Below are 17,934 nucleotides of genomic sequence, written 5' to 3'. Positions count from 1 at the left end.
ACATGCCTGTCTGTATATTCTGTGAGCGGCGCAGGTACAACCCCTGTCTGTATATTCTGTGAGAGGTGCGGGTACAATGCCTGTCTGTATATTCTGAGTGGTGCGGGTACAACCCCTGTCTGTATATTCTGTGAGAGGTGCGGGTACAACCCCTGTCTGTATATTCTGTGAGAGGTGCGGGTACAACCCCTGTCTGTATATTCTGTGAGTGGTGCGGGTACAACCCCTGTCTGTATATTCTGTGAGAGGTGCGGGTACAATGCCTGCCTGTATATTCTGTGAGTGGTGTGGGTACAATGCCTGTCTGTATATTCTGTGAGCGGTGCGGGTACAACCCCTGTCTGTATATTCTGTGAGTGGTGTGGGTACAATGCCTGCCTGTATATTCTGTGAGAGGTGCGGGTACAATGCCTGCCTGTATATTCTGTGAGCGGTGTGGGTACAACCCCTGTCTGTATATTCTGTGAGTGGTGTGGGTACAATGCCTGTCTGTATATTCTGTGAGCGGTGCAGACCCCAGCTGTAGGGGATCAGGAAATTATCCTGGGTTGCACCATTTTGTGGTTGGTAGGTAGGTTCCCCTCCCCCAAATATCTTAGTTGCTCTGAAAGAAGCTCTGGAATTTTCAGGTAAGGGTGTCTGTGTTATACCTGTGTCCTGTACCTGTTTTTTGCTTCATTATTCAGACTAACTTTTACTTCAGAATATGGATCTATTCTGTAGTACAGCTAGATATAGCGCTAACAAACTGGTGTCCTGTAATATGATAACATTACTGCATTCAGTCATTGTGTATGTTGGGATACTGGCTAGTCTGGGGTTGCCTTCAGATAGAATGCATAGCATTTGGCTCTATATCAGTGTGTTCTCAGGCTTGCTTATGGTAACAATGAAACTGAAGGCAGATGTTAAACGCATCTGTTGTTCTGGAGCTGGCTAATGTAAACTATGATAACAAGCAACGTGATTGTGTTGTCTAAAACATTTCTGTGGTACTGGATCTGGCTAACGTAATAACCAAATGTGAATGGCATTCATCTTAATATTCTGGTGCTTGCTAATGTAACAACCAAGCTAAATCTTTATGCTTAATAGCTCAGTAGTTCTGAGGTTCTGTATTTTTAAAGTCTTAAAGCAGCATCCAAACTGTGTTTATTGTTATTACGTTATGAGTTGTTTGCTTATACAGTTTAAAGGGTCTATATATAAAGGTGTATATAAAAACATAAAACTCACTTCATTGATCAGGAGGCCCTGTATCATGTCTGTTTTAAGAATCATTTGAGTTAAAGGAGAAGGAAAGGCTAAGTCACTTGGGGGTGCCAAAATGTTAGGCACCCCCAAGTGACTTAAATTGCTTACCTTTTACCCCTGGCTGGTGCCACTGTTCGGAGAAAACAGCACTGCCTGGGGTACCTGCAGCGATGCGCTTCCTTCTTCCGTGTCTCTTCTGCCGGCAAAATCCCTGGGCCGGCACATGCGCAGTAGAGTGAGAAGCCGTCTTTGTTATTAAAGGCTGGTGGCACCCACAAGTGACTTGGCCTTTCCTTCTCCTTTAAAGCAGGGTTTTCTCATGTGTAATGTATATTTGCTTATATGCTGTGGATATTACTGGTTAAAATGCAACAGCCCAGCTGTATATATGTATGTGTTAAATGCAGCAGCCAGTACTGGTTAATGGCAACAGCCAAGCAGTACGTAAGTAATATAAACTTGCTTATATACAGAGGCCTATGTTGTCTTGGATACAAAAGCCAGGCTGCATATGTGTTGGGTACACTTGCCTAAAGGCAGTGTCCAATTCTAGAATAAAGTTAGTGGCCATTCTTCCTGTATGCTTTCTACACTTGCTTAAAGGAGAACGCTCAGGAATGGGAATCTGCTTAACTTGACTCAGTACTCGCAGGCTGCTTGTGTTCTGAGCAGAAAGGAGTGGGAGTGGCCCAACCATTATTGACTGACATCTAAAAAAAACCAAATTCAACCAATTCACCCTTATGTTGTCTGACATTGTCCATCTCACTCACCTGAGTCACTAACAAACACATACAACTTTATTTCTTGGTTATTCATGAGAAAATTCTGAAAGAAGCCACATTTCTCTTTCTTTTTCTTTGCTGAACAGCAGCAGCAATTGAGTTATTTGGCTTGAAGGCCAAGAAACGTACATGTCAAGTGAGCTGGCAGGTGATGATGGGAGTTGTAGTTAAACAATAGAATACAACATAAACTTAAAATACATGGACTGGCTTCAGGCATGGTTATAATCTATTATCTAAATCAAGAATTTTTTTTTTTTTCTTCACTGTGTTTCCAAACTGGGGATCACAGAAGGCAGATCAGGGGAAAACAAAAACCAATTAGAAATATAAACAGAGGCATAACAGCATGCCTCTGGGCCCCCTGCAAAAAAATATTTGGAGATTACTGGAGCTCACCAAAGCCTAACCTGTCCCCCTTGTTGCAGGCAGATGCATGCACCAGTGAATGTGTGCATGCCTCTGCTAGCACTGGATGCAGAATCTTTCATGGGCTATAGAGGTAGCAGACCCTGGCGGGTGGGGGGGGCCAGACCGCAAGGTCTGCTAAGTTTAGCCATTAAAAGATTCTGCATCCAGTGTTATCAGAGGCATGCACGCATTCACTGGTTACATATTTATACCACTGCATATAAAGTTCAGTTATGTACAGCTCATGGCCTAGAAATATATTCTTTTTATACTGCTAATTGCTAAGAAATTGCTGTGGCAGAGTAAGGCTAATGTCAGACCAGGCGTATGGCGTATATTTTAGACAAGTTGAAAAACGCTTGCCGAAAATACCTCCGAATGAATGGGTGCAGGCCCATGTAGCCGAAATAAGCATATAAACGCGAGACTTTGCATTCTCTCGCATTTTTATGCGGATATTTGCTACATGTGCCTGCACCTGAGGAGGCGTATGGTGGTATTTTTGGCAAGCGTTTTTTGCCAAAAATATCCGCCCTATGCCTCATCTGGCATTAGCCTAAATGCTACAGACTGACTAGGTTTGCCTGATTTGACTCAGTTGGCTAATCAAGAAGCCTGAAAGCCTGGCTAGTCAGTGTACTGTACAGGAGAGCTCATAGAGAGGTGTCTGAATCCAGCACACAGGAATCTATGTGTCTGTACACACACAGTTGCCTGCGCAGAGGTCTGTAATATTGCTGTAGTTGATGTGTCCCTGGTATGAAGGAAGTCTCTTTTTATAAACTATATTGTTACACCTGTATCTGGCTATTGAATTACGTTTTGTATCTGCATGTGTAAATTGCAGGAGGGTGATTGGCAGCAGATCTAACCCAAATGCAAAAGAGCATGCTTTACTGTTATATGTACAAATATAGCTTCATCCGTGCCCACCCTGGCTCCATTCCTTTATTTCTCCCTTTCACATGTTTGTTGTTGAGGGAAGTGGCCTCATGACATACCACAGCAAATCAGCTTTTAGGCTAATGCGACACGGGGTGTATGGAGCGTATATTCGGCAAGCCGAAAAACGATTGCCGAGAATACACTCCATACGCTCAAAAATGTCCCTACCTGTACCTGCACCCGAATGAATGGAATACGCTTGGGTGCAGGCACATGTAGCCAATATCCGCTGACAATGTTAAGTCTCCCATTTTTTGGCGGATATCGGCTACATGTGCCTGCACCCAAGCGTATTCCATTCATTCGGGTGCAGGAACAAGGTAGGCTGAATTTACAGTTGCGGGGAGTATTCTTGGCATGCGTTTTTTGGCTTCCAAGAATACACCTCGTGTGGCATTAGCCTAACTCTGCTCCATCATTTATAAATTTCTGCATCACTGACACAGACCAGGCAGCTAGAGATTCTGGAGGGTAGTTGATGAGAAGCAGCTTCAATAATTAGCCATAACTTTGTAACGGCGCAAAATTTGTAAAAGCTATAAATTGTTAAAATGCTTGTCTAGACTTAATATTTTTAATATTATAAAAACATTTTTCATAATTGTTCCCCTTTAAATGCAACATTCAAGTTGCAGATAGTTACTATACACTTGCTGTGATACAGCTTGCTGGCTTAAATGCTCCTGATATGTACATGCTATATACTTGCAGGTTAAGGCTATAGGCTCTTTTAGTGGCACCAGGCAGCCAGATGTGATTCACTATTTACAGCTTTGGTTCTGTGGCCTGATTATGTGCCTGCTTGTTTATAGTCAAATTGTGTGTTGAATCTTGCCAGTGCTGCGTCTGGGTCCTTGGGCCTGGCTTTATGTTCATTTATACAATAGAGACTGCCATAAACATTGCCATGGCATAGGGATTTGGTAGAAACACTTATTATTAATGAACTGAAGAAGCTGCTCGGATGAGTAGTGAAACGTGTTCAATGATTACTTAACAAGTCCAGTTGCTTTAGATTTATTTATACTTGATACCGTATATACTCGAGTATAAGCCGAGTTTTTCAGCACTAAAAATGTGCTCAAAAAGTAAGCCTCGGCTTATACTCGCGCATATACTAGGATATATACGGTAAATCGTTGCGCGCGATTGGATGACCGAACGTGCGTGCTGCCGGCATCGTAAGCAACGCCGCCATTAAGTTAAGGGATGCACGGAAGCTAGGGGTAAGTGCCGAACTTGGTGGACAGGATCCTGGGGCAAAGACAGCCACTCTCACACAGCTGCACTTGCGGAATCTACTTTGAAAGCGAGACACATCGCTGCGCCATTAAGGGATGCACGGAAGCTATACACTGCTTGTGCCTGCCCCTGGACAGATTCTTCAAGTGTAGGGGCAGATTCTGGGCCTGCGTTTATCTGCAGGCTGTGAATCTGCCCCTTGTGGCACTAGCCTTAGCCCTCATGGGCAGCTCTGGGCCCCAACGTTTTGCAGAATCATTCATACTTCATAGTAACAATACTGAGCATTAATAATGGCAGGTTAAAGGGCAAAAGTGGAGCATAATGAATTTATATTTTATTTTAGTGGAAAATAAAGGGCTGGTTCTATAGTACAGCAGAGAGGGCATGTTTCTTGGCTAACAGCACAAGAGGGCCCCCCTCGAGGAATTATGAAAACAGTACACTGACTTCTAGTGAATGTCCAATTATATATAATGTAGAAGGAGGATATATTTCCCAATTTGGAATTTAGTTTGTACAGCTGTATTAGTTGTTGTTACTATACAGAACTCATATTTTATTTATTACTATACAGAACTCATATTCAGGAGATGTTATTTTGCTTAGCCCTCTTGCAGTGATATTAGGCACACCTCGCCTGGATCCACCAGCTACTGTGCTCTCCTACACCTGTCACTTCTCACTTCTTTCTCAGGGTATTGTGCTTGGGTCTGAGCTTCCAGAAGGAGCAAGTGCTACACATTAGAACTGTTTTGAGGTAACCTATTGTTTCTCCTACTCCCATGTAACTGGGGTGGGCTTATACTCGAGTCAATAAGTTTTTCCAGTTTTCTTAGGTAAAATTAGGTACCTCGGCTTATATTCGGGTCGGCTTATACTCGAGTATATACGGTACTTATTATTATTAATCTTCCAAGAACTGCAACGTTTCAGCAGTCTATATTTTGTAGGTATGCCTTGGTGTATCAATATAGCAGGGCAGTGAATTAGGGCCTCTTTGTAACCAATAATGACACAAATGATTGTCTTTTACATTAGATGCCGAGGTTCAGTTCCCTACTTTCTCAGTCGAGAATTCAATGTACATACTAGTTTGAATAACCTCTAGTATGTGCAAATGCAAATTTTATAATCTGTGTAGGTGCTGCGTTTATGATTGGTGTATTGTTTTGGAGGCCTTGGATTTCGGTAAGACTATAGTCAGGGCCACCATCAGAAATTTTGGCCCTGTATAAGTTATTTATATGGGGGGCCCCCCATAAACACAGTACCGTAGTTTTTGCATAAGTTACTTAAACTGCATAAGTTTAGGAGCCCAATGATATTGCTGTGAGGCCCTAACTAGTCAGTAGTAGTTCATAAAAATAGTAAAAATAATTTATGTGCTAATAAGTCAGTATTTTAATTGGGAGTTCAGCAGAGTTTATACATAAGTTATGTACGTTTCTTTGAAAGTTTATGCATAATCTACGTAAATTACATAAGCGTAGGGGCTCAATGATGTTGTTGGGCCCAATAACAGTCATACCCACTGCTGAAAAGTACATGTAGTAATATAGCTTCCAATATAAACAGCTGAAGTTACATGAAGTTCATATAAATAGTTAAAATAACTATTTATAATAAGTTTCTGGGCAAGTTAACCATTTTCTTGGCAGTTTTTGTGTAAATTATGTAAACTTGGCATAACTTCATACGTAACTTACAAAATGTGCGTAACTTTCGCGAAGTGACCAGGCCCCCTTACCAATGAAGATTTTATGGGGCCTGGCACAAATGTACCCCCAATCCTTCCCCCCCCCCCTGATGGCAGCCCTGTATATAGTTCAGGGCTCTCTGGGGCCATAATAAATTAAATTATGATGTCATGGGAAGATGTCCAAGGAGGATTACATGCCTTCAGCTGGGCAATGCTGCTGTAGCTGAAATTACTGATTTATAGTGAATGCAGGGGTTTCATAACTCTCCCTGTGTTTAGGTTAATGTTTACAGTTAGTCTCTTTTGTTATGACAATAGACATTTACAAGACACTGGCTGTGTAATCCTTATTGACACATGCACACAGCGCCGGATTTCAAATCCAAGTGCCCCGAGGCTGCCCCCCCCCATTCGCTACCAACCCCCCCCCCCGGCGCGCATGCACAAGCAAACCTCCCCGCCTCGCCACGCTGCGCCGACTCATGCGCGGCCATTTAACCTTCCATACGGAGCAGTGGGGAGAAGTCCCCATTGCTCTGTATGGCCACTAAACGTCAAAATTTTGTTGGGGCGGCATGCTGCCCCTAGAATTGTGGCGCCCTAGGCCCAGGCCTTTGGGGCCTCGCCACAAATCCGGGCCTGCATGCACACTCCAATACAGTATAATGGTAGAACAAGCCAAGACCCAAAATTTGCTCTCCAGGCCTTAAAGTGGAAAAGCCAAAATTAAAATACAATTTCAGAGTTGGAATAATCAACCATGTGCTGTGCACATATTCTAATACTGAAAGTCCAATAATAATAATGATAAAAAAAATATATACTATGCAACAGATACCCTGTATTTTTTTAAAACAATAAATTAGAAACAAACTGTTAAGTAATTCACCAGTAAGGCACCCAAGTTTATGAATCCAGTAGTTCTCTCTGTTTTGTAACTTATTTAGATCCCTTTCAAAATTATAGGTACACATTCAATACTGATACCAATCACAAACTAATAATGGTAATGCATAAATGGCAATTCCTGGTCCAACTTATGCTAACTTTTTATATCAGATTGTAGACAAACAGTAATATAAAGTGCATATTTATTGGTTATTGTGAAGCAAACACTATTGTCCAGTCCCATAATAACAGATATATTTTTTATGTGAATCCACCAACAGTAAAGTTAGTACTTCTTGTTGCATCACTTTAATCCTTGCAATTGCATAAAAGTAATAAAATTTGAGTACATACATAGAATAAAGCTCTGGCACTTTTACTGAAATGGTTAAGCCGATATTGCAAGATACTTAGCTTTTTAAAAATCCAAGGTGGAAAATATAATGTGATGAGACATGGGTTTACATATATTTCATCATACACATTCCTGACCACTTTGTTTTTACGGTAAATGACATTTAAGAATTATTGCTTAATTGTGTACTCTATGAACACCAATTTAGCTAGGGGAATAGCCTGGTTTTGACCTCTAGAGACCCTGTTTTTTGGATTTATATGATGGACTACCTCTTATAATATTTTAAATGTATTTTGGTACAATCACCTTGGACATGCAAGTTTAAATTTTTACTACCCAACATAAACAACTACTGTAAAAATGGAACAGAAGACACTGAGCTCAAAAATATTTCACTGTTGACAATTCCACACTATGTTTTATGTTGGTGTATAAAGCCTGGGCATTACCAGAAGCCCAAATGTAATATTTGTACCATGGGATGCAGTGTAAAATATATATAAACCATATTGTAATATATGTATATACTGTAAGACTACAGATGTTAATGTTTCAAAGTATGCTGAAGGAGGATTACTGGATTAAACAGTTTAACCCTTTTACTGCCAGCCATTTTGGTCAAAGCGGAACTTGTATTGCCAGACAGTTTTTGAACATTTTGCACTGTTTCACTTTAGGGGCCTTTCCTCGGGGGGACTTTTAGTTTACCAAGGAAAACAATATATCGTTTTTTTCAGAACAACCTAAGCTTTCAAAATATGGTAGAATTTTTGTGTAATTCCAATTCTGTAACAAGATATAGGCTTCTAAATGTCTAAAAATGCAAAAAAAATCAAATTTTCCATAATATAATCACACATACTAGAAACAAAAATTATTTTATGCACGAATATACAACTGATTTGGAAAGTCCCATGTCTCCTGAACGTGCCAATACCAAATATATATAGTTTTATGGAGATTTCTCACTTGTATAGGTCAAAAACTCCCAGCAGTACACTACCAAATTCCCAAAGCACTGCTCCAAAAAAACTGCATACTTTGGATTTCAAGGCCAAAATTCCACTAACAGAAGGTTTATCCCAGAAAATTGTACATTTTTGGAAAGAACAGATTCTGGGGAATACAGAATAGGCACAACTGTCTGTCTACTCCAAACTATCAAGTCGCAATGCTTTCCTAAAGTTATTGGTTTTTATCAAAATTTGTGATTTTTTTTAAAAATCGCTTCAAAGCTTCTAGTCTATAGTATCTTATCTCCTACAGGTCATAAAGTAACCAAATAAAACACCCTAAATATGAATGCCTGGGGTCCACTGAACAGTTTGATGCCCAATATGTATAGGTTTACCTAAGTATGTGGCATGTAGGGGCCCCAATGTGAACATACCCCATATGAACTGTCATTTCTGTCATTTCAGCTTCTGCAAAATCAACACATTTACATCATTATATGTGGGATGAAGCTAGTAAAAAGTACGCTCACCCCAGAAAGTCATATATTTTTGGAAAGTACACATTCCCCCGAATCTAAAATGGGTACCCATGTCTTTCTACTCCAAAGTACCAAGCCGCACAGCTTTTCTAAAGTTAGCAATTTTGATGACATTTCCAAAAATCCCCTCAAATTTTCCATTTTGAAGCATCTTATCTCCCACATAGCATTAGGTACCAAGATAAAACACCCTGAATTTGAACGCCAGGGGTCCACTGAACAGTTTGATGCCCAATATGTATAGGTTTACCTAAGTATGTGGCATGTAGGGGCCCCAATGTGAACATACCCCCATATATACTGTCATTTCTGTCATTTCAGCTCCTGCAAAATCAACACATTTACATCATTATATGTGGGATAAAGCTACAAAAAAGTACGCTCACCCCAGAAAGTCATATATTTTTGGAAAGTACACATTCCCCCGAATCTAAAATGGGTACCCATGTCTTTCTACTCCAAAGTACCAAGCCGCACAGCTTTTCTAAAGTTAGCAATTTTGATGACATTTCCAAAAATCCCCTCAAAGCTTCCACTTTGCAGCATCTTATCTCCCACATAGCATTAGGTACCAAGATAAAACACCCTGAATTTGAACACCAGGGGTCCACTGAACAGTTTGATGCCCAATATGTATAGGTTTACCCAAGTATGTGGCATGTAGGGGCCCCAATGTGAACATACCCCCATATATACTGTCATTTCTGTCATTTCAGCTCCTGCAAAATCAACACATTTACATCATTATATGTGAGATAAAGCTACAAAAAAGTACGCTCACCCCAGAAAGCCATATATTTTTGGAAAGTACACATTCCCCCGAATCTAAAATGGGTACCCATGTCTTTCTACTCCAAAGTACCAAGCCGCACAGCTTTTCTAAAGTTAGCAATTTTGATGACATTTCCAAAAATCCCCTCAAAGCTTCCATTTTGAAGCATCTTATCTCCCACATAGCATTAAGTACCAAGATAAAACACCCTGAATTTGAACGCCAGGGGTCCACTGAACAGTTTGATGCCCAATATGTATAGGTTTACCTAAGTATGTGGCATGTAGGGGCCCCAATGTGAACATACCCCCATATATACTGTCATTTCTGTCATTTCAGCTCATGCAAAATCAACACATTTACATCATTATATGTGGGATAAAGCTACAAAAAAGTACGCTCACCCCAGAAAGTCATATATTTTTGGAAAGTACACATTCCCCCGAATCTAAAATGGGTACCCATGTCTTTCTACTCCAAAGTACCAAGCCGCACAGCTTTTCTAAAGTTAGCAATTCTGATGACATTTCCAAAAATCCCCTCAAAGCTTCCACTTTGCAGCATCTTATCTCCCACATAGTGTTAGGTACCAAGATAAAACACCCTAAATTTGAACGCCAGGGGTCCACTGAACAGTTTGATGCCCAATATGTATAGGTTTACCTAAGTATGTGGCATGTAGGGGCCCCAATGGGAACATACCCCCATATGATCTATCATTTCAGCTCCTGCAAAATCAACACATTTACATCCTTTATGTGGGATAATGCTACAAAAAAGTACATTCACCCCAGAAAGCCATATATTTTTGGAAAATACACATCCCCCCGAATCTATAATGGGTAAATATTTCTTATTGCTACAAAGTACCAAGCTGTAAAGCTTTCCTAAGTTTGCAGATTTATATGACATTTTCGAAAATCGCATAAAAATGTTGCAATTTGCCGCATTTATCTCTCACAATTTCTTGATAAAGATCAGATAAAGACAAATCACCCCAAAAAGGAACACCAGAGGTCTACTGAACAGTTTGATGCCCAATATGCATAGATATACCAAAGTCTGCGGTATGTACTGAACCCAAAATGAAAATAGCGCATAAGGATTTCTCGCCTGCCAGCTCAGCTTTTGCACACAGAGCCCCCTGTCAGTGTATTATGTGCCAAAACTTCCCCTAACCATACAGTGACCCCCACAAAACCATATATTTTTGGAAAGTACACATTCTGACAAATCCAACAAGGGTAAAGAGTCCTTTCTACACCAAAGTACCAATCTGCAGAGCTTTCCTAAAGTTATTGGTTTTTATGACATTTCAGAAAATTGCCTAAAAATGTTGCAATTTGTCACATTTATCTCACACAATTTCTTGCGTACAAAGGCAAGTCACCCCAAATAGGAACACCAGAGGCCTACTGAATAGTTTGATGCCCAATATGCATAGATATACCAAAGTCTGCGGTATGTACTGAACCCTAAATGAAAATCGCGCATAAGGATTTCTCGCCTGCCAGCTCAGCTTTTGCACACAGAGCCCCCTGTCAGTGTATTATGTGCCAAAACTTCCCCTAACTATACAGATCCCCCACAAAACCATATATTTTTGGAAAGTACACATTCTGACAAATCCAACAAGGGTAAAGAGTCCTTTCTACACCAAAGTACCAATCTGCAGAGCTTTCCTAAAGTTATTGGTTTTTATGACATTTCAGAAAATTGCCTAAAAATGTTGCAATTTGTCGCATTTATCTCACACAATTTCTTGCGTACAAAGGCAAGTCACCCCAAATAGGAACACCAGAGGCCTACTGAACAGATTGATGCCCAATATGCATAGATATACCAAAGTCTGCGGTATGTACTGAACCCAAAATGAAAATAGCGCATAAGGATTTCTCGCCTGCCAGCTCAGCTTTTGCACACAGAGCCCCCTGTCAGTGTATTATGTGCAGTAACCCCCCCCTAACTATACAGTGACCCCCAGAAAACCATATATTTTTGGAAAGTACACATTCTGATGAATTCAAAATAGGTAAAGTTATTTTTGTACATGTAACCCTTTCTTGGCACATTCACTTATATATGGACTGTATTTTCAGGAGATGTGTGTTCTTCAAAGAATATTGATACTGGGAACTGGGAACAGCGCAGTGCCTCCACCTAGTGGACACTGAGGAACACACCTCTAGGGGATTTCCACTAGGAAATAATCACACACAGCTTTTGCAGAAATGTTAAACTTTATATAACTGTTGGAGTTGGAAGTTACCACTTTATGTATAACTGATTTTCCTGCTCTGAGGAACCCATGTAGTTTATCCACAGCTGGCACCGACAGTCTCTATAGATGCCCAATCCCCACTTGGATCCGGATAAACCACAACCCTTTGGTTAGTTCAGTCCCTTCCCCAAGAGCTCTTTAGTCCCCCCAGGTAGCGCTACCTGCCCCAGAGTACCTTCCCTGTATAAAGGTGGCTGTTCCCACGTAGCAGGCAAACAAGCAATACCTGTTCACAGCAGGGGACACACACAAGAGATACCACAGAGGACTGATTCCTTCCTGGCAGCCCAGCAGACTTTTTCTTTTCAAGTCTAACACACAATATGGCTGCTCACACTGTATCTCTTTCAACTCTGGCAAACAACAGCAGGGGCTCCCTTTATAAGCTGCTGGGCCCGCCCCTAGATTTTTGGCTCCAAAGCTTAGGCACACCTCTCCCAGACGTGCACTGGGGCAGCCAGCCAACCGGATCCCTCCCCAGGCTGTAGCTAGGCTGGATGAGATCACAGACTGAGAAACAGGGGACAGGGTTCTCTGATCCCCTACATTCTCCCCTTGGAAAAACCGGTAACGGCCTCGCTTGCCGTACCTCCTTACACTCAGAAACAGTACAACACTCCACAGGGTTCTCCACAGCAGTCTCCCTTTGACTCAACCCCTCATCTCCTTCAGGGGAGTCACTTTCGGATATTGATGGCTCATAGTAGGACTTCTGTACTGTTGGGCCTTTGTAAGTCTTACAGTTCCGGGCCTGATGACCCATCACATGGCACTTGTAACATTTCCCTGGAAGTCTCTTACGCCGCCGGCGTACTTTACACAGTGCAGACTGGACCTGAACCTCATCAGGAACAGGGCAGTTTGGCTGTATGTGGCCTATCCTGCCACACCGGTAGCACGTTGGAGGTTTCCTCGTCTCAGTTGGGGTTTTGGCTCTCTCAGACAGTTTAGCTTTAAACGCTTCCAACTCTTTGCGAAGTCTCTTATTTTCCTCCAGCAGCTTTACATCAGCAGGGGACTTCTCTGCATGCCCTAGGGTGGAACTCCTCCTCACCCTCACATAGGCATCAGCCTCCTCCCGCCGAACTCTCTCCATCAGAGCAACATAGCCAGGGGTTAGTGTATCCTGGTAGTAAGCTCTAATTGTCACGGCAACAGGGTCACTATTTAAAGTCCCTCTCCTCATTTGGCGAATCCTCAGGGAATCCATTTCAGAGCTTTGGATTACCCCACGACTCACCAGCAATCTCAGGCCTTGCTCCACCCGCACCAGATAGGCAGACAGGGCTTCCTTCTCTTTCTGGAAGGTACAGTGGAAGTTGTGGAGCATCTCTGTAGTACTTGCTACAGGGCCAAACGTCACCTCTAAGACTTCTATCAGGTCGCCTGAAGTAGCATCAGGGTGACTAACTAGGTAGGATTTTACCACATCCACAGCAGGGCAGCAAAGGCTCTCAAGGATCTTCCTTCTCATGGTTGCCTCAGGGCCGGTCCAATCTCTCACGGACACCACAGTGGAGTCTCTCCAACTCTCAAATGAGTCCTCACCCGAGGGTACCGGATCTGCACCTGAAAACACTTTAAGTCTTTTAAAATTACCATTCCAGGCCAGCTGAGTCAGTTGGTCAGTCAGTAGTCCCAGCGCACTCACAATATCAGGGGTATCCAGCTGGCCTCCCGAGCTAGGCCGACTCCCCTTGGAGACCACGCTCTCACTGGATGGACATTGCTTTACTTGACTCTGTTCAGCTGGCGAATCAGACAGTCTCTTACTGGGCAGCACACCTCCCGGTGCTGTAACTGCAAACTGGGAAACAAGGGTGTCAACATGGGTAGTTAAATCATCTGCGTCATCAGACAGATCTGGCAGAACAACCCTCCATGGCCCTTCATCTCCCGCATCAATATCAGGGGGAACCCTCTCACGGTCTATCTCTCTGGGGCTGTCTATAAGGACATTCAGCAGAACCCCGGCAGAATCTCGCCGTGACGCAGCCACCCTTGGGCGGAAAAATATGGGCTCCCCATCAAGGATTTCATAAATAGAATCTTCCTTTACTCTTGGCATCATGGGCCCCACAACAGCAACCTTCCGGGGGTTAAGTCCCAAAGCATTGCACCACTGACGAACAGTTTGTGGGGTTTCATGTGCAGCCATGCTTTCATCCAACATTCCCAGCTTCCCAATAGAATCTCAGCAGTGCCTCCAAAATGTAACCCTTTCTTGGCACATTCACTTATATATGGACTGTATTTTCAGATGTGTGTTCTTCAAAGAATATTGATACTGGGAACTGGGAACAGCGCAGTGCCTCCACCTAGTGGACACTGAGGAACACACCTCTAGGGGATTTCCACTAGGAAATAATCACACACAGCTTTTGCAGAAATGTTAAACTTTATATAACTGTTGGAGTTGGAAGTTACCACTTTATGTATAACTGATTTTCCTGCTCTGAGGAACCCATGTAGTTTATCCACAGCTGGCACCGACAGTCTCTATAGATGCCCAATCCCCACTTGGATCCGGATAAACCACAACCCTTTGGTTAGTTCAGTCCCTTCCCCAAGAGCTCTTTAGTCCCCCCAGGTAGCGCTACCTGCCCCAGAGTACCTTCCCTGTATAAAGGTGGCTGTTCCCACGTAGCAGGCAAACAAGCAATACCTGTTCACAGCAGGGGACACACACAAGAGATACCACAGAGGACTGATTCCTTCCTGGCAGCCCAGCAGACTTTTTCTTTTCAAGTCTAACACACAATATGGCTGCTCACACTGTATCTCTTTCAACTCTGGCAAACAACAGCAGGGGCTCCCTTTATAAGCTGCTGGGCCCGCCCCTAGATTTTTGGCTCCAAAGCTTAGGCACACCTCTCCCAGACGTGCACTGGGGCAGCCAGCCAACCGGATCCCTCCCCAGGCTGTAGCTAGGCTGGATGAGATCACAGACTGAGAAACAGGGGACAGGGTTCTCTGATCCCCTACATACATAAAAGTTACACCTGGCAAAGCTACGCTAAAAACAGATCAGGAACACTTATATAGGGATAAAATGTGATAAAACCACAAAAATTGTGCAAATCAGTGAAACAACAAAATAAGTTACATGACAGTGTAATTAGTGGCCAGAATATCTGATCCAATAGTTACGCTGTCAAAATAAACAGTTTTTAGGTAAAAGAAAATAAAAACAAAGTGGTAAAATGAAAAAAAAAAAAAAAAAAAGCAAAACAAAAAAAAACCAAAGTGTTTGTGTATACATGTGTGTACATGTGTAAAAGTTGTGTGATAGTGTGTAAGTGTGTATATGAGTGTAAATAAGTGTATAAAAATGTGAAAAATGAAAAAAAAAAAAATAAAATAAAAAAATGCTAAAATGTGTGCTGTAAGTGTGTGTAAATGTATGTAAGTGTGTATAAATGTATGTAAATGTGTGTATAAGTGTGTAAAAGTGTGTAAATGCAATAAAAAAAAAAGTCCTTACCTGTTCCTGAAGACCGATCGCCTCCTTCCTCATTTGGGCCGGCGCTGGGGGAGAGGGAGGAAGCAGGAAGCAGCAGATGCGATGCGATCGCATCTGCTGCTTCCTGGAGGGTCCTGCGAGCGATCGGCTCGCAGGACCCTGATGACAGCCCCCCTGGCACATTGCCCAGGGGGGCTGTCATTGTTAGAAGCCCTCTGCAGCGGCGGCACATGCCGCCGCTGCAGAGGGCAGCGCTTAAACGCCAACGACGTATGAGACGTCGTTGGCGTTTAAGCCCTTTTACTGCCAGCACGTATGCCATACGTGCTTGGCAGTAAAAGAGTTAAAGACAGTATCAGTATCACCTAACAAAGTGCTTCTTTTAGATATTCAACTCTTCTAGAGGTTTTGCAGGTATCCTATAGTCCTTTGATATCAATGTCCATTTGTACAGTCAAGGGAACCACAGATCTATTATACATCTGCTCCCCCTGTGAGGACAGATTTATTCACAGGTGATTCTTCAAATACAGCTTTAGGCTCTTTACTCTTTGTTTGTACTGCCCAGTCTTCAAAAGACCCCCTCCAGCTCAAACTATGCTGTTTGGAGTTAAGGCCAAAAGAAGCTTTATATGTCGGTCTTTGATTTTTATTGTCTTTTATTAGTAATAAAAATCCCATCCCTCATTTGTACTCCTTAATACCTTAATGGTAATACTACCATTGGGGTTCTGGAGTTTTTTCTTAGAGACATCATCCAATTACCTTTAGATGTATTGTAATGGAGAGTACAGGTATTTATGACATTGTTTTGGAAAGTCAATAAAGTAATCTCTTTAAGGGTGATAACTAACCTTATTCATAATGTCAGTATAAATTTCTACAGTAATACTACTATAGTTTATATAAATAAGCTGCTGTGTAGCCATGGGGGCAGCCATTAAAGTTGGAAAAAAGGAGAAAAGGCACAGGTTACATAGCAGATAACAGATAACAGATAAACACTATTGTGTTCTAGAGAGGTCATCTCCTATGTGCCTGTGCCTTTTCTCCTTTGAATGGCTGCCCCCGTGGCTAAACAGCAGCTTTGTTTACATACATTTCTGGGGCAAACACACCAGTTGTACCAGTGCAGGGCAGCAGTATATTTTATTGTTATTACTTTTATACACTTTCATTTATTATAAAGCCAAATGATTGCACATTTTAACTAAATCATATATTTTCATAGTGAAGTGATCTTATATACTTTGTTAATATCCATGAAATCTATTAATGGGTACAAAATTAAAACTTCTATTAAGCAACTTAATGTGTTCTATTTGTTTTTTGGTATGACCTCCCTACTCTGCTTCTATGTTTATGTTCATGCTCTTCATATTCATTAACCCTTCCTTGAAGCTATCTAATGCATCAGCCAGTACAACTCCCTCAAGAGCAAAATTCCACAACTTCACAGCTCTCACTATAACAAAAAAAAAAAACAAACAAAAAACTTTTATAACCACTCTAGTGTTTATCACATATCTTAAACTAAGATATTGAAGTTATAAACACTTCAACCTATCACTATTGAAGCTGTCTTTATATTACAAGAAACAAGAGTAGTATTACAGAATTAATTACACTTATCTGAATTCTCACCTGGAGGGAGTTTACTGCCTGTCAACCAATAATTGAGCCAATAATTCACATTAAGTGTTCCAACCCCCACTGGCTAGACTACCTCAACTAAGAAGTAGCGCAATGTAGAGATGAACCCACAGCCTACTGGACACACCTAACAATTTCGAAGAAAAGCCTAATGAAGACAGAAATGAACATACTATTGATGCTCTATAGTATGCACATAAATTTAGGTGAGAAAGTTATCTTACAAATTCTTCAAAAGCGGCTAGCAAAGCACACCAGACAGCCATGAAGTTAAGTAAAATGTAGTCTTTATTCATGTTCATGAAACTTTTTCACGTGATGCGTTTCGTGCATGCATACTTAATCATAGGCCTAAAAGGTTTTAGGTGTTCATGAGAAAGTTACCTTAGACTAATTTATCTGTGACAAATGTTGTAAAACATTTTTTCAACTTTTTTGTTGGCAGATATTTATAATTTTTTTCAAGACTGAAAGAAGGTTTTTCAAGAATTGTGCACAGTTCTAATGGGTTTTAAAGGTACAATTATTTTTTTACAGGTCATTGTTGTAAAAGGATCACAACAAGTGTGATCTCCCACCCATATTTTTACATGCTAAATGAATACGGAAAATGAAAATTAACATGAGGTGGACTGTGGAAGAAACCATTTTGGTCTAAAAAAAGAACATTCCAGGCATTTGTTTT

At 41.6% G+C, this 17,934-nt stretch overlaps 1 protein-coding gene across 1 annotated transcript in view; it reads left to right on the top strand.

Moving 5' to 3' along the window:
* The first annotated feature begins 506 nt into the window (after positions 1 to 506).
* grm8 (glutamate receptor, metabotropic 8) overlaps positions 507 to 17,934 on the top strand; it is a 444,690-nt gene continuing 427,262 nt past the window's right edge. The window contains exon 1 of the mRNA XM_018092300.2: positions 507 to 629. The gene's annotated coding sequence lies outside the window, so the exon portion shown is untranslated. The remainder of the gene's footprint in view (positions 630 to 17,934) is intronic.

Source organism: Xenopus tropicalis, chromosome 3, assembly GCF_000004195.4.
Source record: "Xenopus tropicalis strain Nigerian chromosome 3, UCB_Xtro_10.0, whole genome shotgun sequence".
NCBI classification, from domain to species: domain Eukaryota; kingdom Metazoa; phylum Chordata; class Amphibia; order Anura; family Pipidae; genus Xenopus; species Xenopus tropicalis.
This window is presented reverse-complemented; position numbering and strand designations above follow the sequence as displayed.